This window comes from Crinia signifera, chromosome 1, assembly GCF_055691185.1.
Source record: "Crinia signifera chromosome 1, ASM5569118v1, whole genome shotgun sequence".
NCBI classification, from domain to species: Eukaryota; Metazoa; Chordata; class Amphibia; order Anura; family Myobatrachidae; genus Crinia; species Crinia signifera.
In genome coordinates this window covers 458,474,201-458,498,066 of record NC_139217.1, presented here as the reverse complement: position 1 = coordinate 458,498,066, position 23,866 = coordinate 458,474,201, and the positions used below count along the sequence as shown (strand labels likewise).

At 47.0% G+C, this 23,866-nt stretch overlaps 1 protein-coding gene across 16 annotated transcripts in view; it reads left to right on the top strand.

The window, feature by feature from the left end:
- Positions 1–23,866, top strand: part of TCF4 (transcription factor 4) — a 329,034-nt gene that overhangs the window by 50,434 nt on the left and 254,734 nt on the right. The window contains exon 1 of one of the 16 annotated variants that reach the window (XM_083155230.1): positions 14,748–14,766. The exons of the other annotated variants lie outside the window; for them this stretch is intronic. The gene's annotated coding sequence lies outside the window, so the exon portion shown is untranslated. Of the gene's footprint in view, positions 1–14,747; positions 14,767–23,866 lie in introns of those variants that run through there. 16 annotated transcript variants of the gene reach the window in all.

The window sequence follows — 23,866 nt, the reverse complement described above, 5'->3', positions numbered from 1 at the left end:
GACTAATTCAGACTTGTTCACAGCCTATCACAGGTTAACGCCGGCCCTACCGAACGACGGCCCCCTACTTGCCGCATGAATCCCTGCATTTGCATGCGAGGGGATGTGTACGCTTAGAGTACACGTCGCATACAGACGAACAATTGAAAAATCATTTAATAGTCGATGACCATCGAATTTTTTTTTTTTTTCTGTTCGCAAATAAAAGTCAGTTTTATTTCCGACGGAGATGGCTGAAAAAGGGGCGGGTGCTGTCGTCATGTGACCCGCGTCATGTGACGACAGCCGCCCCAAGCAGGCATCGACCTGTGCCCATGTATGCGCAGACCCGCACAATTCAATCCTGACTGATTGGATCTGAATAAGGCCCAATATCCGTTACCATATCCGTTTGTTTATTCTTCTCTCTTTCTATTCTATCTTGTCGACGAATAATTCCCGAGATTTCACAATACACTTTCCCTTTGCTGTTACCGGCTAGCATTTTGTGCATCCTTCATGACTTTAATTGTGGTGGAATATGAATGTGTTTTTGACTACTGTATATATTGGCCATTATTTGAACTCTTTTGCTGTGTTTTTGCTAAAGACGGATTTTTATTCAGCAGGTTTTTGGCAGGCGCCGTGGGTAGCGGTTAGGGAAAGACACGAGCAGTGGCGGATCTATAATGAAGAGTCATTCTATTGGTCAGACCATGGCTCACATCATAGTAGCAAAAAGGAAGCTTGTAATTGGTTACTGTTACAAGCAGCCACTAAATAATCACTAGAGGGAGCGTCAGAAAGGCATAGGGGGTAGGGAAGCCAATCCCGGGATTCGGAATTAAAAAATGCGCAATCTCGGGATTCGGGATTGGAAAATGCTCAATCCCGGGATTCCCAGGATCCTGGGATTGGCTTTCCTAATAAAAAAACAGCCCTGGCCGCCCCGCATTTACTTACTTTTAGGCCGGGTTGCTGGGTGGGGTGGCAGCTTCATACTGCCGGGACCAGGGGTGCTGCTTGATTGCTGGCTAGGTGGGCAGGTGGGTGTGCGGCTTCAAGTTCATGCTGGGGGGGGGGGGGGGGGGGGGCGGGGAGCAGGACTGCGAGGTTGCAGGCTAGGTGTGCGGCTTCATACTGCCAGGAGCCGTGGGGGGTGGGGAGCGGTACTGCGAGGTTGCAGGCTAGGTGTGCGGCTTCATACTGCCAGGAGCCGTGGGGGGTGGGGAGCGGTACTGCGAGGTTGCAGGCTAGGTGGGCGGGCGTGCTCTCTGCCTGCCTGCGCAGCGTGACCTCTGATGTCACGCTGAGAGGTGACGCTGCGCAGTGCTGCCAGGTATGGGAGAAGCCGGGCAGCGTCTGAGCGTGTGCTCAGACGCTGCCCAGCATTAGACTGCGCATGCGCAGTCTAATCCCGAAATCCTGGGATTGGAATTGCTTTCCGAAATTTGCTGCAGGGGGGGGGGGGCGCAAATGTAATAGTTACGCCACTGCTGCCACAGTTCTATTTGTTTCCTCAATTTGATCGAGTTGCCAAAAAAACGTTATCATAGTGATTTAATGTTCATTCTAGAACCCTGCATCCTTCCAAACCCTTACAGTTCCTCTTCCTTACCTGGGGTATCGCTCTCTGCAGTAGTGCTTCTAGCACTGTATGGTCTGCATTTCAGCATTGATATGCAGACCAGACCCATGTTAGAGCACCACAGCAGACAGTGACACCCCAGGCAGGAAGGAGGAACTGCAAGGGTTATGAAAGATGCATATTTCAGAGAACTTTTTATTTTTAACCGCCCTTCTTTCTAAATGTAAATGCCAAATAGACGTTCTACGTTGCTATGGATTCCGCCTACTCTATTCTCACCTTGCTCATCTCATTGGGATGGCTGTATGTATGTATCCTGGTGCCAATGTTTATGGAGGGGTCAGAAAGCCTCTGCAATACACGTTCTATCCATGAACTGATTATGGAGTGATGCAGGAGGGGAAATATTTGCTTTCACGTCAGAGCGGAGTTTTTCGCCGAGGTTCGGCCTCTGCATTCTTCTCTCTCTCTCTCTCTCTCTCTCTCTCTCTCTCTCTCTGGAAAGCACAGAAGGTGGAGGCTGTCATTAGGATCTTGGCTTCAGTTGTCTCATGAATAGTGTCATCTAGGAAAATCTTTGATGTTTTTCCAATAAAAGCCAATGTTCCCCTGAAAATGTGCAATAGCTGCTGACAGGAATTGTAAATTGTGTATTTGACTGATTCATCTACGGCGGCCAATTATGTAACTCATCTGCTTTTTTGCTACTTTTGAAACGAGATCAAATGCGCCGTCTTTCGTCTTACAAGAAAAAATGAGTATGAAATAATGCCTGTATAGAGAGGTCATCGTTTCAGCTATCTCTGCCTTGTAACGCAGAACTCATGTTGGCACGCTATGAATGACAGGAGTGTAAGCGATACCCATTGCAAAAGCAATTAATGAGATTTCTCTTGTAATCCATAGCAAACAGTGCAGAACTGTCATTTCAGAGGTACTGGCTGGGCAGCGGCGAGAGGCGTTTTCTGCCTTCAATTTAATGTCCTGACTTTTTAATACCCTCCTGCAACTTTTTGTGGCTGTCCGTCTTATCGCTTTTCTTCATTTCATCAAGCAGAGTTTTCTTTGTCCTATGACAGCTTTTCCAATGCGTGTGAATCAGGGCTGGATTAAGCCTTTGGGGGGGGTCACTTCAGACAGGGGGGCCCCCTCCCACTTGTCATTACTGGCCTCAAACTGATAGGGAGAATATTGCACTGTGAAAACCTAGAATAATAGCAGTATATACTTGGTCAATGGGTAACTGCGGGGGGGGGGGGGGGGAGGAATAATATATAAAAACCACATGAAAAGCCTGTGTTTGTCCCTCTCTACCTTACTATGCAGCAGACCTCACAGGCTCAGTGCTGCCTCTGATTTAAAACCCTCCCATGACGAGGCCGCCTCTGCTGCTGTCCTCCATGGGCCTGAGAAGCATGTGATGAGCTCCACCAATCAGAGCTCAGCACAAGCCTCTCAGCCTCTGACTTCTTGTGCAGTCTCGTGGGACTTAGTCAACGCCCAGTAATGCTCAGCGCCATTAATCATTGTCACATCGGCAGATAGGTGAAGCTTCAGTACTTCCCCACTCCTATGGGGGGCCCAGGGGTACTGAGGCTCCTCTTAATCTGGCTCTGGTGTGAATACGTGCTTCCAATGCGTCTGAATTTGAGCAGGAAAACCCAGCCCCAAGTGTAATTTGCAGACAGGGGTACTATTTTAGAGATATAGTCGCTAGATTTAAAGGGACAAAAAAAAGGGTGCCAGAGGTTAGAAGACCAACAGTGGCATCCCCATGGCTAGAATCCTGACAGGGGCTCGGTAAGTGTACTTGCCATCTCTCACTACCCCCCTAAACCTTACCCTTTCTACCAGATGCCGATGCCTAAACTTCCCTCCCAACAACCTAACCCTCCCCACTAACCGGGATCCCATCGAAGGATCTACGATGTCCATGCTTAGTCGAACCTGTCTAGTTAGACGCCTAAAGATAGTCGACCGTGTCTAGATCAACTGAACTTAGATGCCAGCACTAAGATCCTGGGTTCTATTCCCAAGAGTTGGTATATTCTCCCTATGCTTGTGTCGGTTTCCTCCAGGTGCTCCGGTTTCCCCCCACACTTAATTGGCTCCCCCCCCAATAAAAAACTACAGTGAAATGTGAGTCCCGTGTACATGTGGTATGGAATATAGATTGTAAGCTCCACTGTGACAGGCACTGATTATATGTAAAGCGCTGCGGAACATGTGTGCGCTATATAAATCATTGGAAATAAATAATATATATGTAGATATATATCCGTATCGGAGTACAATGTCAGTGTAGCTGACAATACAATACAAGCAAAATTAAGTTGTGCATTAAAAAAAACACATGATGTATCCCATACAGAACTAAGAGGCCGAGCGGTTGAGGCATTTCCTCGCCGCTTGCTGGTCTTCGGCATCTTCAAAATAGCGCATGCGTCTGGTATTGTTTGCATGGAATTCTGGGAAATGGACGGTGCTGTATACCCAGCATATGCGCTGTTTTACTTTGAAGACGCCAAAGACCAGCAAGCGCCGTAGAGCATTAAATGCCTGGAGGCCCGCAACTGCACATAAAGATGGCGAAGAGGACCGTGATGGGGCGTGCACATCGGCAGTGACACATGCCCTGTATCGCCACTGCTGCGACTCCCACATGACATAATGTAAGGGGATAGCACATACTGTATACCCCTGATCGGCGTTTGATACATCTACCCCTCAGTCTTGTCTATGTCTATATGCCAACTGCTATTGAGTACAGATCTATAATATAGGGCTTTATTCTGGTTCATTCGCTCGGACGCGTGCAGGCACTCTTGCGAATGACCCAAAGCCCGCCTTGCGAATGGTTAGCGAAGAAATGCAGGGAATTGGGCGGGCAGCTGACATCCGGCTAGGTCAGCTGTCCGACCCCCTACACGTTCACCACTGCATTAGCATATGTATGCCCATGATACGCAGGGCATACACATATGCTAATGCCCCACATATGCTATGCACCCCACGCTGCCCCCCCCCCCTCCCTGCTCACAAGGCTGGGAGCATGCACTTGGCGACCAGACTTCGCTCGCACCCAGCGTATATGCATGCGCAAAAATGCTGCTGCGCATACGCCGAACATCAGACCCCTTGCGAACGAAGGTGTCGGAGTGAATGAACCAGAATAAGGCCCATAGTGTAGACTAGTATATCTGGACTATACAGTGTATGTGTAAACAGGATGACCGCATAAATGTGTAATCATTGTGTACAAATCTGTTTAACGTGAATTGGGATATTGTCATAAATACATAAAAGCGGTCATTGTTCTCTTTTAAACCCTCTGTAGATAACGTGAATGAGGTTTCTCCGATATGTAGCTCGGATCAAGGCGCGCCGTGCGTCCGTGTCAGGCTGATATTACTGCAATATGCAGCACATCTGAAGCTGTGATCCCACACCAGTAATAAACCGGCAAATGCACATTTTCTATTGTGTAAATACATAATCATCTCCTCTCTGTATTCAGTGGGTAGGAGGTCTTTGTAGGATGTTTCTATCTTCAGCCAGAAGCCCAGCGCTGCCAAGACAATGAAATTGCTGAGGACTGTGAGGGTGTGTGCGGCTCACAGACCACAACTGGAAGATGTCCATGGATTTGATGAGTCTGTTATTTCTTTCAATGAAAATGCAAAGTCGTGTTTGTAAATATAAAGTCTTTATTTCTATTTTTTTTTTCTTTTTTTTTGCACCTACATCATTCTCGTCTCCTCTGCATTTGGAGGAATGTTTATTGTGCTTTTATGCATTAATAACTCATTCGCTCTCGATTTAAGTGGCACACCGAATTATGTAGTGTATATAAATCTGGCTGTTGTATTTTATGGTTGGAATTTACATATTTAATAAAAAGGGGGGGTTGTTCCTCTAACTTTGGAATGGGAATAAGAGGTGCACAGAAGCCGGTTCTTCATAGATCTATAGTATACAACAGGGTTGCCGACTTTTTAATGCTCCTCTCCGGGAGAAGCCCGGAGAGGAGACTTTCCTTACCCGATCGGGGGGGGGGCTTGACGGTGACGTCATTAAGCCCCGCCCCCACTACGGGAAATAGAAGAAATTACTGATATCCATGGAGGGGGCGGGCCTAAAATTACGCGATTGAGCCATTTTAGCTCCGCCCCCTCCTCTGAGACCCGCGGATTGCGGCATTTACATGCCGCGATTCGGTGGGTTCAGGGGGGTCCCCCAGATTCCGGGAGGGTTGCCCACCCTTCCGGGGCGCCGATTTTCGGGAGACTCCCGGGAATTCCGGGAGGGTTGGCAACCCTGGTATACAACAGAAAAGTGAAACTCACTGTCACTATGGGCCTTATTCTGGTCTGTGAGGCCGGAGCTGAATATGCGGCCAGGACCGTGCGTCCTAAACCCCGCCTTCCATACGGATCGCTCACTCCGTCCGAATGCGGTATGCCGCTGACCGCACGGAGCACGAGTGGTTTTCTCATGTATACACCTCCCCCATCATTCGATGGTCGCATACCATCGAATGCAGGACCGAGCGGTCAGGCAGCTCCCGCGAGCTCAGACCACTCGGGCATTTCTCCGTGCAAAAGCAGGGATCTGGGCGGGCAGCTGACATTCGGCAATGTCATATGTCCGCCTCCTACACGTGCGTCACGGCCGCATTACCATACGTACGCCTAGCGTTTTCATGGGAACGCCCATGAAACGCGGGGCGTATGCATATGTTAATGAGGCCAAACAGCCCTTCACGCCCCTCTCCTCCCCCTGTTCGTAGTGTAAACAATTCATGCGGAATTTGGATGTATGTCCCTTTCGCACATGCGCAGAGACGCCTCTGCACATGCGCAGACACAAAACATCGGCGGAACGAACGCACGCACCAACCAGAATAAGGGCCTATATAATAATCCACACCCTTATAAGTATGGCTGCCTTAACAGTATTTTAGGCCCCAGCCAACGCAATTCACTGGGGCCCCTACACACCCGTAAATGGTAACCAATTTTAAAAAAGCGCAACGTCCCTTCAACCATTGTGGAGCATCTTTCCGCATGCTTCCATACAGTGAATGGCTGTCGGCACTCTGATTGGTGGATAGCTCCAGATATCCACCAATCAGCATGCATGAGACCATTCAGTGTCTCACTGCAGCTGGAATGCTGCCGATCGCTTTGATTGTGTGATCACCGCCGGCTACTGCTCAAAGGCCCCAAGAGTTGTGGGGCCCTGGACAGCTGCCCAGAGTTGCCTATATATTAGATTAGCCCTGTTTATAAGACCAGGTAGTGAGATTGTAGTCTTTTGCAGAAAGTTTTGATAAGGAAGACATGAGGTGCAAGAGGTGCACAGAAGCCTATAAGTAGGGCTGCCTTAACAGTATTGTAGGGCCTGGCCAAAACAATGCACTGAGGCCCCTATGCGCCCATTATTGTAAACCAATTTTAAATGAATCAGCTTTTTGTTGGCTGAAACCTGAGAAGGCAACCAAGTCACAAAGTAATGAGCACTGCCATAAGTAGTGTTTGGATTGTCCTGAATAATGTCGGTCACCAAAATGGCCGACTCCATTGTATAGACCACGGCTAAACTTTATAAAAAGTTAAAGTAAGACAAAAAAAATCACTTTAACTATCTTTAAACCTCCCTTTATATGAAGTTAGTGTGAGCTGGTTCACACAGTTCTCAAATGAGCCATGGTTGAGAACTGCTTCTACTTACCCCTCAGCAGATCCAAGGAGGGTCAGTTCAAGGTTGAAGGCAGGATGTGGCACTTATAATGACAGTATTCACCATATCTACAAGATAATGCAGTTTTGCAGCATTGCATCATGGGGGGAGGGGCCGAAATGATGCAATTCATAGCAAATCACATCCCATGCCCAAACCCCTTTACGGAAGAGGTGGGAGGGATATTTGTGGGTTACCGTCTCTCCAACCAAAACTTCCATAATTTGATATGGTAACATGAGAACAGGCAACTATGTGATAGGGTTTGACGGAATAATCATGAGCGCTACTATTGTTTGCATCCCAGAAAAGTATTCTAAAACATCTTAAATGAGAATACTTCTGGGAAAAGGATCTGTATACTTGTGTATTGTGTAAATGTGTCGCACTCGGGGTTCCCCGGCAGAACATAGCGGAAGTACTGGCTGAATATTGAGGATTGTTGCTTAATATCTGCCATATTCTTTCCCCTCTTCTGATCAGGAAAATGTGACCGTACGGAACATGCCCACTACGCGATCAATACCACGATTTATCACCATTATAATTCAGAGCCTGCGAGATTGAGGTATAAATTCTGCATCGATGTTTTATATGAGGTTTTCAAGGCCGTGCAGGTCACTTGTTGGGATTTTATATCTCGGCCTATATGGTCTTAAGAGCGAATATACAGTGAGAGCGCTTCATCATTCCTGTACAAACCCAATAAAAATGGTCACAGGCTGAAAAGTAATCTGTCATTCCCAGGCACGATGTGTTATTAAAATCCGGATTATATGTGGCTTGTGAAAGGCCCGGTCACGCTTGTAGGTGCAATATAAAAAATTATCGGAATCCGCAGAGAATTTAAATTAAGAATCATAATTTTCTCCTGGTTTATGATTAGTCTGACATTGATTTCACAATGGACCAATTGGTTGATTTTATTGGATCTGTAATGGACCATAAAGGACTGGCGGTTTTCATGATGCTTATGTTATCAGTATAGAACAACAAAGCACGTACAGTATTGTGTCCTTACTGTATGAAATAACCGGTATGATATTTATCCGGTACCAGTGATGGCTTCAGAGGATCGGCAGCAGCGCAGTTCAAAATTCAAATAGGAGGCCCACACCCACTGCCGATGAGTCAGTTTGGAATGGCAGTTGGTGCAGCTTAAATTTTTGAATATTGAACTGTGGTGCAGCTCCACCTCTGGAGCCGCCCCTGCCGGTTACCCATATATACAGCAGACGTAGGTATTTTGACAACTGTACCTATGTTTAGAACAGCCCTACAAGTCAATATAGAAACTAGTGGTGTCACAGATGTATGAGGTACATTTTGCCTCTAAAAACAAAAAAAAAAAACCAGTAGGCAAACATGTTTGCTTCTAAAAACAAAATGCAATACATAAATTGCCAATAAATATTTTGTTGTTTTAAAGGGGCCTAGTTTTTAATATTTAACCCAAACGCACGTGCACACGTTCAAACGATAGCATCAATAAAGTTTTACTGATATTTTACAAAATCTGAATCCCAAAGAGCGTTTATGGCTTGGGTACGGGATCCAACGGCCAAAATACCGACAACGGTATCTTGACTGTAATAATCCCGTCACACTTTGGAAAGTACTGATCCCATTATCCTAACTCTGACCCACTTCTCCAGCAGCCTAACCCTAATAAATTCTGGCGGAATGCGGATTATGACAGTCAGGATGCCGCTGTCGATATTGTGATAAACTGTAATACTAACTACATCCCGAGTGGACGGTATTCTTGATCAGTTTCCCAAGTTCTCAGAAACGTACCTTTTCTAAGCTGACCCTGAATGCTAGTGACTTTTTTAGATGCCATTAGCTGCTGTAGCCTATGGTACAGTTGCCTACAGTATTTGAGGAGAGGGATCTTTTAGGTCCTTTCCCGACAGCTGTACCGTACTATGGGCCTGATTCGAACAGGTAAACATTGCCCCACATAAAACGCACAAGCCATAAAACGCTGGCCGTTTCCCTGCCCGCCTCTCCTGGAACGAACGGCCTGGCAAATGTGAAACTGTCCGAAGCTGTTCGCTCCCAGGGTTTGCAAATGCGTATATTTGCGCATCAGGGACGGGGGGCGAGTTCGGCCCAGTACTAGCGGGTCTGAACCGGCCTCTGTGCACATGGGGTGTACAAACATCTCCTGAACTCTAATAAGCAAGGGGTGCCTGCCTCTATTACTATAAGGTCATCCCAGCAGCCCGCTTTGGGATGTATGATTCTGGCATGACTTATATGATAAATAGCCAAAGTTTTGGATCAGTTATCACTGTGGATAGCGGCCACTACAACAGAAATAAATAGGCCCCTAAAAAACACACCGCAGACATCCTGTTTTAAATTTGCCAAAACTACCAATACATAGACCATGGGGCCTATTTATTATCAAAGGATGATTTGGTACCCCCCAATAATGAATTCTGCTTAAACACTGAAGCAGTTTATCATTTGTGAAAAGCAGCCATCCCTGCAACGCTTCCCGCTGCCAATTCTGCCGCAGTTATTGCTCTGGTGACACAAAGTATAGGAAAGGGTAGATGACAAGAAAATGTGTTACATTATATTCTATGGATATGTGCTTGACCCTTGACCCCCCCCCCCCCCCCCGGATTTTGCATTTGTACCTGAGAAACAAAGTGTGCCTGATTCAGCACTGCTCGCTAAGCAACAGTCGTTCACTGCTCAGCATTAGTCTCTAAACTGACATTTATTTACATACAGGGGGGCGGGCGCTGACATCAGACGCTCTCCTGCGTTCCAAGGACCACGCCCAACGTTTTCATGGAGATGCCTGTAAAATGCTGGACACCCGCCCGTCCCTCTACTACCCGTGCAAACGCTTCAGCGACTGTGATAGTTGCCAAAGGCATTTGTACAGGGGGTCTGCACATGCGCAAATCCGTGCATGCTCTCACCCCCCACCATTGGATCGGGCTCCTATTTGATCACTAATGAATCGGGCCCAGTGCCCACTGTTTGACCCTAGATGTGGCAGAACCTTCTATTGCTAAAGCCAGTTGCAGGAATTAAAATACAGTAGGTGGCAATGACTACCTGCGCCAAGGTGCGAATACATTGCACGGCGCATATTCTGTGGATTGTTTGTGTGACCATATGCATGTGTGTGCTAGTATGTATGTGTATATGTATGTATGTATGTGTATATGTATGTATGTATGTGTAGATATATATATATATATATATATATATATATATATATATATATATATATATATATATATATATATATATATATATATATATATATTATAGAGAGAGATCTCAATTTTTGCACATTTCAATCAATGGAATATAATATTCGCGTGTTTATTATACGAGGGACTGATAATCCCGTAGCCTTTGAATACGCTTATACTTTCCTTTAGCATTTCTCTTTGCCAGAAAGCCGCCTTTGTGACTGCAGAAGGCATTTTAATCTTACTAATTACGAAAAAATTACCAAATGAAGCAAGACGGCAAGATACTACATAGGTGCATTGTAGCAGCTGCCATCACTAATAAAATTCCGTCCAAGTATTAATGACTATCTTTCACTAAGCCACTTAACTCCTAATAACGCTACAGATAGACTTTATACAGTACATGTTTTTTCCTCTGATCTAGAGATTAGGAGCAGCAGGACAGTACCCGTGTTATATGAAGGCCTGCAAGGCTGCTTTAGCTGGCTGAGTACACGTCTAGTTGGATGTTAATGCACTCTTTATCGAGTGAGTAACCTTGGATCAGAAACATATTGACCCCAGCCACAGACCCTGACAAGTTATTTAGGCGCTGTTAGGTTTCCAGTGCATGCCGCCCAGGGGTTACATCCTCTGTGGTTCCTGCTGGTACCTGCATAACGGTGGGACCAGCATGTTCTCCCTGGTTCCCGCCAACTCCAGGAGAGCAGTTCTCTTCTCCCAGGTCAGCTGTACACTGCTCTGCCATTAGTTTCTCGTTCCCCGGCGGACTCCACCAATCAATGGGGATATATGGTCACTAGGTCGACAAGCATGAAGGTCGACATGGGGTTAGGTATGACAGGGTCATTAGGTCAACATGGGGAAGGTCGACAGTCAAACGGTCAACGTGGGGTTTTTCACCTTTTTTTTTGAGCCGACATGTGCTGACAGGCGCTATTTTATGCCCTACCATCCTCTAGGGCGCAGTGGGAGAATAAAATAGTATGTCGAGCTCAGTGAGTCATGCGAGGTCAGAGGTGCAGTGAACTTTTTTTTTTGTGTCCATGTCGACTGTGTTGACATTCGGGATGTCGGAACAGCCTGGTGTCCACATCTGGTCCTACTGATCCCGGCCCAGTGTTTAGCTTCAAAAACCACAGGTTCCAGCCCAGTGTCCAGTCTCACTGGTTCCAGGCTGGTGTACAGCTCAAGAACCACTGGTCCTAGCCCACTGGTACCACCATTTCTAACCCAGTGTTCAGCACAAGTACCACTGGTTCCAGCGCAGTATCTAATACCACCGTTTCCAAACCAGTGTTTAGCACATGAACCGGGTGCAGCTACTAGTTTTTGGTTTCAGTCCACAGTTTAGCGTTCCGGATTCTCAAGCTACCAGTCCCAGCCTGGTTTTCAGAACTCTCAGACCTCACCCGAAATCCAGTTCTACAAACCATAGTCATGTTCTCCCTACCACAGCCTCTGATCTTACCAAGTCTTGTTCACATCTGAGCTCTGTATTCCATCTTACCCAAAGTCAAGCCTTGCTGTCTTAACCTGCATCTGTGTCATGCCTCGTCGGTCTATCTCAATTTACTTGTTCTTCTTTAGCTGTTCCTCCAGCATTTTATGTTGGCTTCCAGAGAGGAACTTCATAAAACCACCAAGCTTCCTAGATACAGACTCTCCTACTACTACAACCCTAGACTCCAGTCCGGGAACACAAACACACTCAAACCTGGTAAGATTCTTAAGGCCCCCTTACACTTGTCCAACTTATTGTTCAACAAGTTGGACCTGATTGACTCTAGATTTATCCTATCTGCAGGAGGGATGTAAGGGGCCCTTTAGATTCAACTAATAGGACATCAAGATCTGGTTCAGTGTGGATATTAGCGTTGCTCAGTGGGAACATGGTAATCGACGTACCACTATCAATAGACAAGCCCGGCCAAGTGGTTGGGGTGGCATGAATAAGGGGATGCCTAAAACATCTCAACACAAAGCAACGGTGGCTCACCTGGATCAGAAGTGGCTGTAAATGTTTTCACTTCTTCTTGTCCGTGTTGGTGATTGGCTGGAAGTATGGTTCTGTGATGTCACTGCCCAGTGCCATTCTCCTGATTCAACTGTCCCTGCTGGGGAGACCAGCAGTTTTCTATAAATGGGGGAGGGTTGTTCTTTTAATAATGCTCCTGTTGTATGCCGAGGAGATGTGCTACAGAACAGTAGTCAATACAGGGACATTTTGAGTATATACGCTAAAAAAAAAAACCCCAAAAAAACATAATAAGTTAGTATAATCCAATTGGAGTGTATTGCTAATCTGACTGGTAAGCCCGAGCCGCCTATCGCTCAGAGATCAACACTGTTACGTTGCGGTTCTCCAAACCTGCTGATCACACCCGGCACCATCACTATTCCTCATGCCATGACCCCTGTTCCGATACCACATGCCATTCCAAACATGGATTCCAGGTGATGGCGTTTCCTAACATACATCGCGGCATGGGCACTGAAGTTGTCTTTGCTCCTATGATCACTCTGCTCCTATTATTCCACATGACTACTACAGCCAATCTGCTCCATGAGCCCTTCATTTAAGTTCTACACTAGCACATTGCCAGTACAACTTGTCTCACCACTTGTTCCTGATTAGTAGCTCAGTTCGCTGACTAATTTGCCTGTCGCTCACCGTGTATACAGGATTCCTATACAAATCTCACAGCAAGGTGCTATTGCTCTTCTGTGCTGCTCGGCAAAACCATACAGCCTTGTGTGCTCCTGCTAGAAGCCTTGGGAATCTCCATTGGTACCAGCTTATCCTGGAATATCCTGCATCTACCTACCTGCAGACTTACTGGTGTACTGTGTGCAGTCATCACCAGTACATTCCTGCAAACAGCTACCATCGTCTGCTAGTCAAGTGCAAGTTTACAACTGCTTTTTACGGTGCTTCCGTTTCAGTCAAAACTCCAGCTGGTTGATTCTTCCTCTGCACCTGGACATCCATCTTCCATCACAGATCCTACCAGCAGAGGGCACATGTTCAGAGGGGTAGATGTATGAAGCAGTGATAATGGAGGAGAAGTGATAAAGTGCCTGGTACTTTATCACTGGCCAATCTGCTCTTAACAGTCAGGAGCTGATTGGCCCGGTGATAAAGTACCAGGCACTTTATCACTTCTCCTCCCTTAGCACTGCTTCAAACATCTACCCAATAGTATATCCTTCAAATGTCCTAGATTTTGGCATTGTTCAGCCATAGTCAGGCAGTCCACCAGTGCCTCTACCTAGGTTTACTCTGTACTACCCCCATGGGGATGCAGTTAAGATCCCGGCGGTCGGGATCCCGGCGTTCAGAATCCCGACGCCGGAATCCCGACCGCCGAAATGCCGACACTTTCTCCCTCCTGGGGTGTCCACGACACCCCTGGAGGGAGAATAAATTAGTGTGCCGAGCGTAGCGAGGCACCGGGCCCGCTGCGTGGCGAGCGCAGCGAGCCCGCAAGGGGGGGCGATCCACGTCCCCCCCTTGTCGGCATTTCGGCTGTCGGGATTCCGGCGTCGGGATTCTGAACGCCGGGATCCCGACCGCCGGGATTCAATACTGAATCCCCCCCATGTTCCTGAGAGTTCCAATGAGTAAAGGCATTATCTGTACACCTAGTTTCACCCACATCAGATCTCACCAACTTTGCGCAGTAGTCCCAGTTCTGTGCCCACAACAAATATAGAATCGGACAATCCTCTTCCCACCGTGCCTTTTGTGGCGGGCTGCACACTACACTGCTCTCAGTGGCGTAACAATAGAGGGTGCAGGGGATGCAGTTGCTATGGGGCCCGGCGGCTGGGGGGGCCCGGGGCCAAGCAAACATCCCCTGCACCCTTTTAATTTTTTAGTAATGCTGCGGGCAGTGGCAGGCTGACAGCGCCGCTGTCCCGTATCCCAGGGGCTCAACGTCACTCTCTAGTAGTGACCACCAGCCCCAGCGCGACATACAGTTTCCGGCAGTGGCACTGATGTGCGCCGGTGTGCAGAGTGACCGGCGCGGTGATGAGGACTCGGGAGACCCAGCCGCCTGTGCAGTTTCCGGCACTGATGTGCAGTCCGGAGACAAGGCGCGGGAGACACGGCGTGGGTGCATCTCCCGGGTCATGATGCAGACACCCGGCGCTGTCAAAATCATGAGGTGTGCTGTGGAGCCCTGACAGTGCGGAGACCCGGCAGGGTGAAGACTGCTGCCAGAGGTACCGTCATCTGCCCTGGGGGCTTTACACAGCGGCACCTTTACTTTGTTCTTGGGGGGGGGGGGGGGAGTTGTAATTACACTGGGGCACCTGTAGGTAATGGGGTAAGGTAGCAGTTATATAGCGCCATCTGGGGGTGGGGGGTTTGCCTGTCCTGCTTTCTCTCCTGTCTCTATCTCTCCCCCTCTTTCTTCTCTGCTCTCTTTCCTACTGCACATCTATCTCTCAGCCCAAACTTACTCCACCTGTCTCTCTGCCCCTAGTCTTAGTCCTCTCTGCTCCCCACGCTTCCTCCCTCTCTCTTTCCTCCATCTCCTCTTCCTCTTTTTTTTCTCTCTCTCTCTTCTGGTGCAACGCCCCCCGTACCCCCCCCCCCCCCCCCCCCCCCCCCCCCCCCGTCATTGTAGTGCCATTAGGGGGGCCCCGTCCAAGATTTTGCTATGGGGCCCACATCATTCTAGTTACGCCTCTTGTTCTATGTTGCCCGGTGCTGAGCGGCAGGATCCGATGGTGCACGACCGGCTTTATTTTTCAATGACAGTAGATTAAAATCTCTCTATATAAACAGCAGCTTGAAAGTTGACGGCATACAAAAGTGCAGGTGGGCGAGCGTGGAAAGGGTGTAAATCTCAGTGGGTTTGAGTAGCACATTTCCATCCTGAAAGCCCGCTATACACAGTATCCTCATTGACTGCGCTCTGCAGCGTCTGGCTATTTTTCAGTCCTCCTCTGATATATCAAACAAAATGTGCTTTGTTCAGGCTCCGGGACATTTATAGCTCGCTCCCTGCGCTCATTAAACCCCTACGTTGAGTATATGTGACAGCAACAGTTTGATAGTTTTATGAGCCTGCTGTGGGACCCGGCGTCAAACCGCTTAATAAAATCTAGATAGATGATTTTTATTGTCTCTTTCCTCTATCAACCTTGCCGGCAACTTCCCCAGTGAGGTTAAAGTGTGCGCCATATAACCAAGTTGTATTCCGGCGTCTCCATATTGAACTTGTGGCTGTTTTTTTTTTTTTTTTTATTGTAAATGCTTCTTATGCTTTATGTGAAAATCGCCAACAAACTTTTATTGCAATCATACAATTTTATTCTTTTTTTTTTCATATATATTTTTACAGTTGTTTCGGTAGCATGTACTTTATGCAGTTTTATTTTCTTCTTACGATTGTATAGAAATAATACCCCTTTAGGTCGTATGGGCTACATGGTGGCCCGATTGTGGGGTTTGTCCGTAAACATTTGTAGACGTGGCATTCTGGGACAGATGTATCAAACTTAGAAGCTGATTCATTGGTACTTTAATCTTTTCAAACTGCCATTTTTCAAATGCAGCCTGTAAATGGACAGGAACTGATAGTGTGGTAATTTATCTCTTTCCGCTTTATATTTCTACAAGGCTTAGTAAATCTACCCTGAGTGATTCTGATAACTATTAGTGTTCCTTCTAGGAACTGGGAAGGGCAGGGCAGGGGCAGAAAAAGGGGCGGACCGGGCCCGCCAACATCACCAAAGGGGGCGGACCTGAGCCACGATGTCATTAAAGTGGGTGGGCCGGCCCGTCAACATCAGGGGGGTGCGTGACATCACCCAAGTGGCTGGGCCAGTAACTGCCGGGGAAGCGCCGGACTTCAACATGGGCTCTGGGCTTCCCCGTGCGCATCGGTGGCAGGCTGTCTAGCAGGGCGCTGCTAAAGGGGCAGGGTGCACTTTGCCCTTTAAAAATCAGGCAGGATGCGGCACCCCGCTAAAACCGCCTAGCAGGAACACTAACTATTACATTTACTAAAGCTTCTAAAAATGATAAGGGAGTTTCCCATAGTAACCAAACAGATTATATCTATAATTTCTCTATTGCATCATAGATCTGTGCACAAGAAAGGGGCAGGTCTGTACTGTTACCAGCCACTTTCCACTCCCCCAACAACCCCTTGGTTACTGCACTAACCAGCTTGTGGCGCACCCGCTACTGAAGGGGCACACTTGCACCATTTGCGCCGTCTATCTCTTTTTGGAAATCAGGAAAGACCTTAATTGCTGGACAATCCATTTGAATCAACACGTCCCACCTAAATGGGAGCAGTCAGTGGCGTAAGTTTGTTCCAGTTGCCTGGAGGCAAGATAAATATTGGCTTCACTTTCCATTAAGGAGTAATTTGGTCCATGGAGTGGCCTCTAGTGGTCACTGGTGGTACTTCACCTCAGAGGTGAGGAGCATTTACACAATTTTATATATTTATTTACAGTTTCTTATATAGCACAGCAGATTCCATTGCTCTTTACAATTGTAGACAGTGATAGAGCAAACTGGGTAAAAACAGACTCACATGGAGGTAGGAGGGCCCTGCTGCAAGCTTACAATCTAATACCCCTTTCAGACAGAAAAGTCTGAAAATCCAGGCAAATACACAGTATTTCAAATGCCGGGTCATTTTGCAGAGAGCAGCCTCCGCCCCCCCCCCTTCACACAGAAGAACAAATTACCGTGTTGAAAATTTCTACCCGGTAATTTGCTGAATAACACGGGCATTTCTTCTGTGTGAAAGGGCCAACCCGGGTCATAAATCCCGTGTCCTCGACCCTGGTCAATTCCAGGGTTGAGGACACGGGATTTACGACCTGGGTGTGCCCTTTCACACAGAAAAAAGACCCGTGTTATACCCCTTTCAGAGAGAAAAGTCTGAAAATCCCGGCAAATACACGGCATTTTAAATGCCGTGTCAATTTGCCGGGAGCAGCCTGACCCCCCTTCACACAGAAGAACAAAATTACCAGGTTGAAAATTTCTACCTGGTAATTTGCTGAATAACACGGGTATTTCTTCTGTGTGAAAGGGTCAACACGGGTCATAAATCCCGTGTCCTCGACCCTGGTCAATTCCCGGGTCGGAGACACGGGATTTACGACACGGGTGTGCCCTTTCACACAGAAAAAGGACCCGTGTATTTAATGAAATTCCCGGGTGGAACTGCTTCACCCGGGTATTTCATTTTCTGTGTGAAAGGGGTATGAGTCACTAAATTACCAGGTAGAACTGCTTCACCCGGTAATTTTGTTTTCTGTCTGAAAGGGGTATTACTGTAGATAAGGGTTGCTGTAAATGCCTGTTACCTTGTATAATTTTAAACTTGTTATTTTCAATGGGACATAGTCCTTGATTTTACACTGCTTACTTTATATAACCATACAGTGCATTGTGCAGCAGGCTTGCCTACCCTCCTGGAATGGCTGTGAAGCTCCCAAAAATCGTGTCCGCCTACCGCCCCCCCAGGAAGTTGGGCAAACCTGCTTGCTGCCCAGAGCCCCCCGCACCCCCCTTCCCCGCTGATTTATTTACCAGAATTCGCGGGTCCACGGAGAGGGGTCAGGGCTAAAATGATGCAAGCATCATGTTTGGCGCATTGAGGCGGGGCCTAGTGATGTCATCCTTGTGTCCCCCAACGGGAGAAGCCCGGAGAGGCGCCAATAAAAATAGGCAAGTACGTTGTGCAGTCATGTTGCTGTATAGGAAACATTCCATACAGTAACTCATGTTTTTTAGTAATGGTACAGTTTCAAAACATGGTATCCTACATCTGTACACGTCCCCCATGTAGCGGGCAGTCTGTCCTATCATACCCTATGCACAGTACACACTGTGCCTTTATCGGGACTATGTGTATAATATACAACCAGACAGAAACAGGATGGTGATTCCTGTAGTCCCGCTGAATTCCCCCCCCCCCCCCCCCCCCATAATAAAATGACGATAGTGTGCAAATGGTGAAAGGAAGGAAGTTTACAAAGCGATCACAGAAAAGTCAGGGAAATGAGCCATGTCCTGCTTTTATTCTCTATACCTCTGCCCTACTCCCGGAGGATAGAACGTGTCTGCGAATGGTTTTGTATTTTATCTCCGGTACTTTTCTTTTTGTGCCTATTGTTACCCAGACATTTAATGGATGCTATAAATAAACTTCTGCCCCAAGATTCGTTTTCTTGGCCCTCATAATAAACAAAGGATTTACGGGAAATTTTCAAAGTGGTATTTATTTATTTTTATTTTTGTATTACTGCAGATACGTGATTATTTTATTGATGTTTATTTGGGGACCCTAAAGGGTAAATTTACTACAGAACAAACATGGGAGTGTTTGTTCAAATAGAAGTATATAACACGGTTGGGCACGAATGTACGATCAATTGCACCGTCGGGCCAGACTCATTTCCATAAACACCGAAAAAGTTGAGTTTACCTAGAACCGTTTTGGCAAACACCCGTTTATTGTGTTCAAACACTGATCACAATGCTAGATGTCCTCTAGCATTGTGATCAGCATTTGAACGTGTTTAGACAAGTCTGTACAGATCAGTGACATCTGTGCAAGCTTCTGTGCGTTGGTTCCGCCCAACCCCTATAAACCTAACCAGCCCAGGGCTCTTTGAGTCGGTCTTGGTTCTAAAAATGCAGGGAAGAAAAATGAATGAGGTTCCCTGTATTTTAAGAACCAGCGTTGGGCTCCTGGACCAGTCCTGGATTCAAAAAGGGGGTGAAAAAAAAGAGACGTTGGAGTCCCCGCTATTTTGAAACCAGCACCCCAGGTTCTACTAGCCATGGAGGTAATGCCAGAGCCGGGGAACACACTTACAGTATATTGCTCAGGGTTGCCGACTTTCTCATTCTCCTCTCCGGGAGAAGCCCGGAGAGGAGAGATTCAGTAGCCGCTCAGGGGGCGGGGCTTAAGCGTGACATCACTAAGCCCCGCCCCCATGCTGGTAAACCAGCGAATTCAGTGATCTCCGTGGAGGGGGCGGGGCTAAAATGACGCGATTTTCGGGAGACTCCCGGAAATTTCGGGAGGGTCAGCAACCCTGATATTGCTTCCCGAGCTGTAAGAAAAACCACTACAGACTGTTTAACTGTGTATGTTAACACATACACTTACACTTGTGACTGGACAGCACCTGTCGCGCATCCGTAGGAGCAGCTCTCTGATTGGCTGTAAGCGGCTGCGCTGTCACTCAAACGTCTTCATATATTTGAATGGTGGGAAAGCACCACTGAAGTCTGTAGTTGGAACTGCTACATTGTAAGCTTGAGGTTGGTGAAGGAAACCACATACATCTGAAATGTCACATTTTTGTGCATGATCAAAACAGCCAGTAAGAACAATGATTTGCAGGATCGTCCCCTATCCAAAACCACTGTAACAAGATGATTGATACATTTTGCCTGATTCAGACCAGTTTGCAAGTCTGCAATTTTTGCAGATGCACAAAACCATGCTGCACTGCTGGTGGGGCAGATGTAACATGTGCAGAGTGAGTTACATTTGGGGAAGTTATTTTGTTTCTGTGCAGGGTAAATACTGGCTGCTTTATTCTTACACTGCAATTTATAACTGCCATTTTAACTCTCTCTGCACGTGTTACATCTGCCCCACCTGCAGTGCAGCATTTTGTTGTCTTCATTGCAGCTTTTTTAAGGTGGTCATGAGACAGCTGTAGTAACGGCGCAACTGAATGATGGGGGAAATTTACTAAGGCAAATACGCCCCCAAAAATCGTATTTTCATAGTAAAATTAATTTTTTAGACGGATTCGTATTTTTATCATTTACTATGCCAAAAATATGCATATTCGTACTCGTATTTATGGCATTTGTATTTACAAATACGAATGTATCCGCCATTGGAAAATAAATACGAATAGGAATCACCATTCAAAAGAATGGTGAGTCCTTATTTACTATTAAAATACGGCCGCTAATTATCGGCAAACTGCAGATAATCGCCGGCCAAATACGCCAGGAAAATGGACTTCAATTTCCTGGCGTTATTTGGCTTTAGCCTGCACCGATCAGTCAGATCCGTGCAGGCTTCAATGTTAAAAAAAAAAAATAGTAAAATAAATAAATACATTTTAAATAATGGCGTGGGGTTCCTCCCATACCTGTAACCAGCACCAGGCTCTAAGAGCCGGGGCTGGTTTTAAAAAAATCAGGGAACCAATGAAATAGGGCTCCGCTGACTTATACATACCAGCCCCAGGCTCCAGGGCCGGGGCTGGATCCCAAATTACGGGGTCCAAAATGACTAGGGGTCCCCTGTGTTTTAAGAACCAGCCCCAGGCAGGGTAATGCCACAGCCGGGGGGAGACTTTTTATACAAGTCCCCCCCGGCCAAAGCATTCATCCCTCTGACCAGTCAGCCTGGCCAGGGGTCCTGGGGGAGTGGGGACTCCCCCGTTAAAGATGTCCCCCCACCCTTCAAGGACTTACCTGGCCAGGCTGAAACCTGGTGCTGGCCCTGTGGCGGTGGCCACCGGGCTGATAAAGTGTAAAAAAATAGAATTATATACCATTGTCTAAAACTGTGGAACTATGAGTCCCAGCAAGCCTCCCCGCATGCTGGGACTTGGAGATCCACAAGTCCCAGCATGTGGGGCATTAAAGGGCCCACTGGCACTTGTAGTTCCACAGTAATAGAAATAGTAAAAAAAACACGCTGACACATTTTAAAAATAAAACTTTATTACATCCAAAGCCCACACATACTACTTGCCTATCTTGAGCCCGTAGGTAGCCCTGGGTCCGCTGATCCTGGGTCCAGGGTCTGGCGATCCAGGGTCCGTAGCCAGTGTGACATGCTCATAGCTGCTGGATCTCACATCCTGTTGGTGTTCCAGGACCTACATTTGACCTTCTGTGTTCACCATTACGTTTATGAAGATATATTGAGCTATTCATCACAGGGCAGGGGTGACCCAAGCTGCAGATAACCTAGTGCCTGATGTGTTTCCTGAAGTGACATATTCTATGTGTTAAAAACACATGAAGGGCGGAGGTTATCACTGGGCTTGGTGCCTAGAACTTGCGGAGATTAAGTCATTTTTCCCATCAAATGTTTTGCACTTGCTGCTCGTCTTTAAGTTATCCTCCTAAGACATCCTGTAGCAAGCGCTCTGTATTCTGAATGTTGTTTTATTTTTTATTTATTAACAGGTTCTTACATAGCGCGCACAGATTCCGCAGCGCTGTACAGAGAATAGTTATGAGCAAAAACACATACAGTACCGCAGGGTTGCCGACCCTCCCGGAATTACCGGGAGGATTCCGAAAATCGGGTCCTCCTCCCGGCCCCCCCGGAAAGGTGGGCAACCCTCCCGGATTCCAGGGGACCCCCACGCCACCCCCCGATTGTGGCGTCTTCCCCATACCTTTGAATTGAAAACCGTCAATCCGCGGGTCTCAGGGGAGGGGGCGGAGCTAAAATCGCATCATTTTAGCCCCGCCCCCCACGGAGATCCGTGAATTGGGGTTTTTACCATCCTGGGGGCGGGGCTTAATGATGTAAAGCTCAAGCCCCGCCCCCCGAACTGCAGCTGGAAGTCTCCTCTCCGGGCTTCTCCCGGAGACTAGACAGAAAAAGTCGGCAACCCTGCAGTACCGAATTACAGTACAAGACAGTTTAGGACAAGTACATGGAAAATATGGACAGTTACATCAATCACCAGGGTGGCAGAGGTTTATATATTCTAAGAAAGGCACATGAGGAGAGGGCCCTGCTCGTGAGAGCTTACATTCTAATGGGGAGGTTAGACAGACAGGGCTGACACAGAAGGGGAAGAAGTGGGCATAGACAGAAGGTTAGGATGAGAGATGGTTTATTTTGTATCTAAAATATAGAGTATATGTTGATTTATAAATCCCTTTGTCTGAAATTTATTTAATTTGCGTTTTCTGTTTGCTTCTCCATTGAACAATGGAGATTTTTTTTAACTGTTAATAGGACCCTGTTGCCAAAATGTTTCCCATTGCGTCTTGCTTGTAACATTGATGGAAGCACATGTGCATGGACACCACTTCTGGTCGGTGTGTTCCGCCACTTCATCTACACCGATTGCTACCAGGTTTTTAAAAATAGTCATAGAAGCCTGCACTGTACAGTAGAATGGGCGATTTTGGAGGGCTCATTGACTTTCAGCTTGACACAGTCATAGGATGCCCCCTCTCATATCCCCTACCTCCCAACTGTCCTGTTTTTCTTCATCTGTCCCACACACAGGCCCAGTGGTGGTGGTGATGGGGTGTAGTTGAGGGGAGCACCACCTGCTGTTCTGCATAGCAGAGTAGCAGGTGAATACACACAGTGCAGTAATATGTTGGACACCCTGCCAAAGTGAGGTGAATGGGGGTGCAGAGAGGCCTCGCCCACTGTTTAGGCTCACGCATTGTCCTGCCTCTGTGGGAAATACTGGGCCTATTTCAACATAGATCAATCATTTGTCCCCACATTTGGGCGATAATTGCTTGATTTGTGATTAGTGATCCATTCTGAATTAGGCCCAATGTTGGGACACGTCCATACATCACCTGTACGTACTGTCTGTTACCATCTGTAGATTGTAGTTTATTAATTCAGCATCATCCAACAATGGTCTTATACTGACGTCCAATAGTTTTCTTTGCCGTCCATGGATGTTCACTGATCGACGGCAAAGAAACATTGGAGGCAAAGCGGTGGATGTTTGAAGCAGAGATAAGGGAGGAGAAGCGATATAGGGCCTGGTACTTTATCACCGGCCAATCAACTCCAAGCTGTCCCTTTTTAAACCCAGCCTATAACTTAACAGCCAGGAGCTGATTGGCTGGTGATAAAGTACCAGGCACTTTATCACTTCTCCTCCCTTATCATTGCTTCATACAAGTTCCAGTGGGAAGATGGTAGTTGTGGTATGTGCATGTAGGGATGGGTGCTAAAAAAACAAAAAAAAAAACAAGAAAGAATAATCTGGCCTCATCTGCCTGGATTGTCAAACCCCCCCATGCAAATATGAAGTGGGAAATCTGCCACTGGCTTTGGGTAAAATAGTAAAAATCAGCCCCAGAATATAACGTATATAATATAAGGTAATGGTATTTGCAGATTTCAGAAGCAGATGAATTAAGCCTGGTGAAGTGATAAAGTGAAAGGTTACTTTATCACTTCACCAAGCTTAATACATCTGCTTTACTCTCTCCCACCCAGTTCTGGTGTGCGCTATCCTTTTTCTGTGAATTGAACAGCATTTGTTTTATAGAAACGTTTTTACCTATGTGATCGGAATGTTTTCC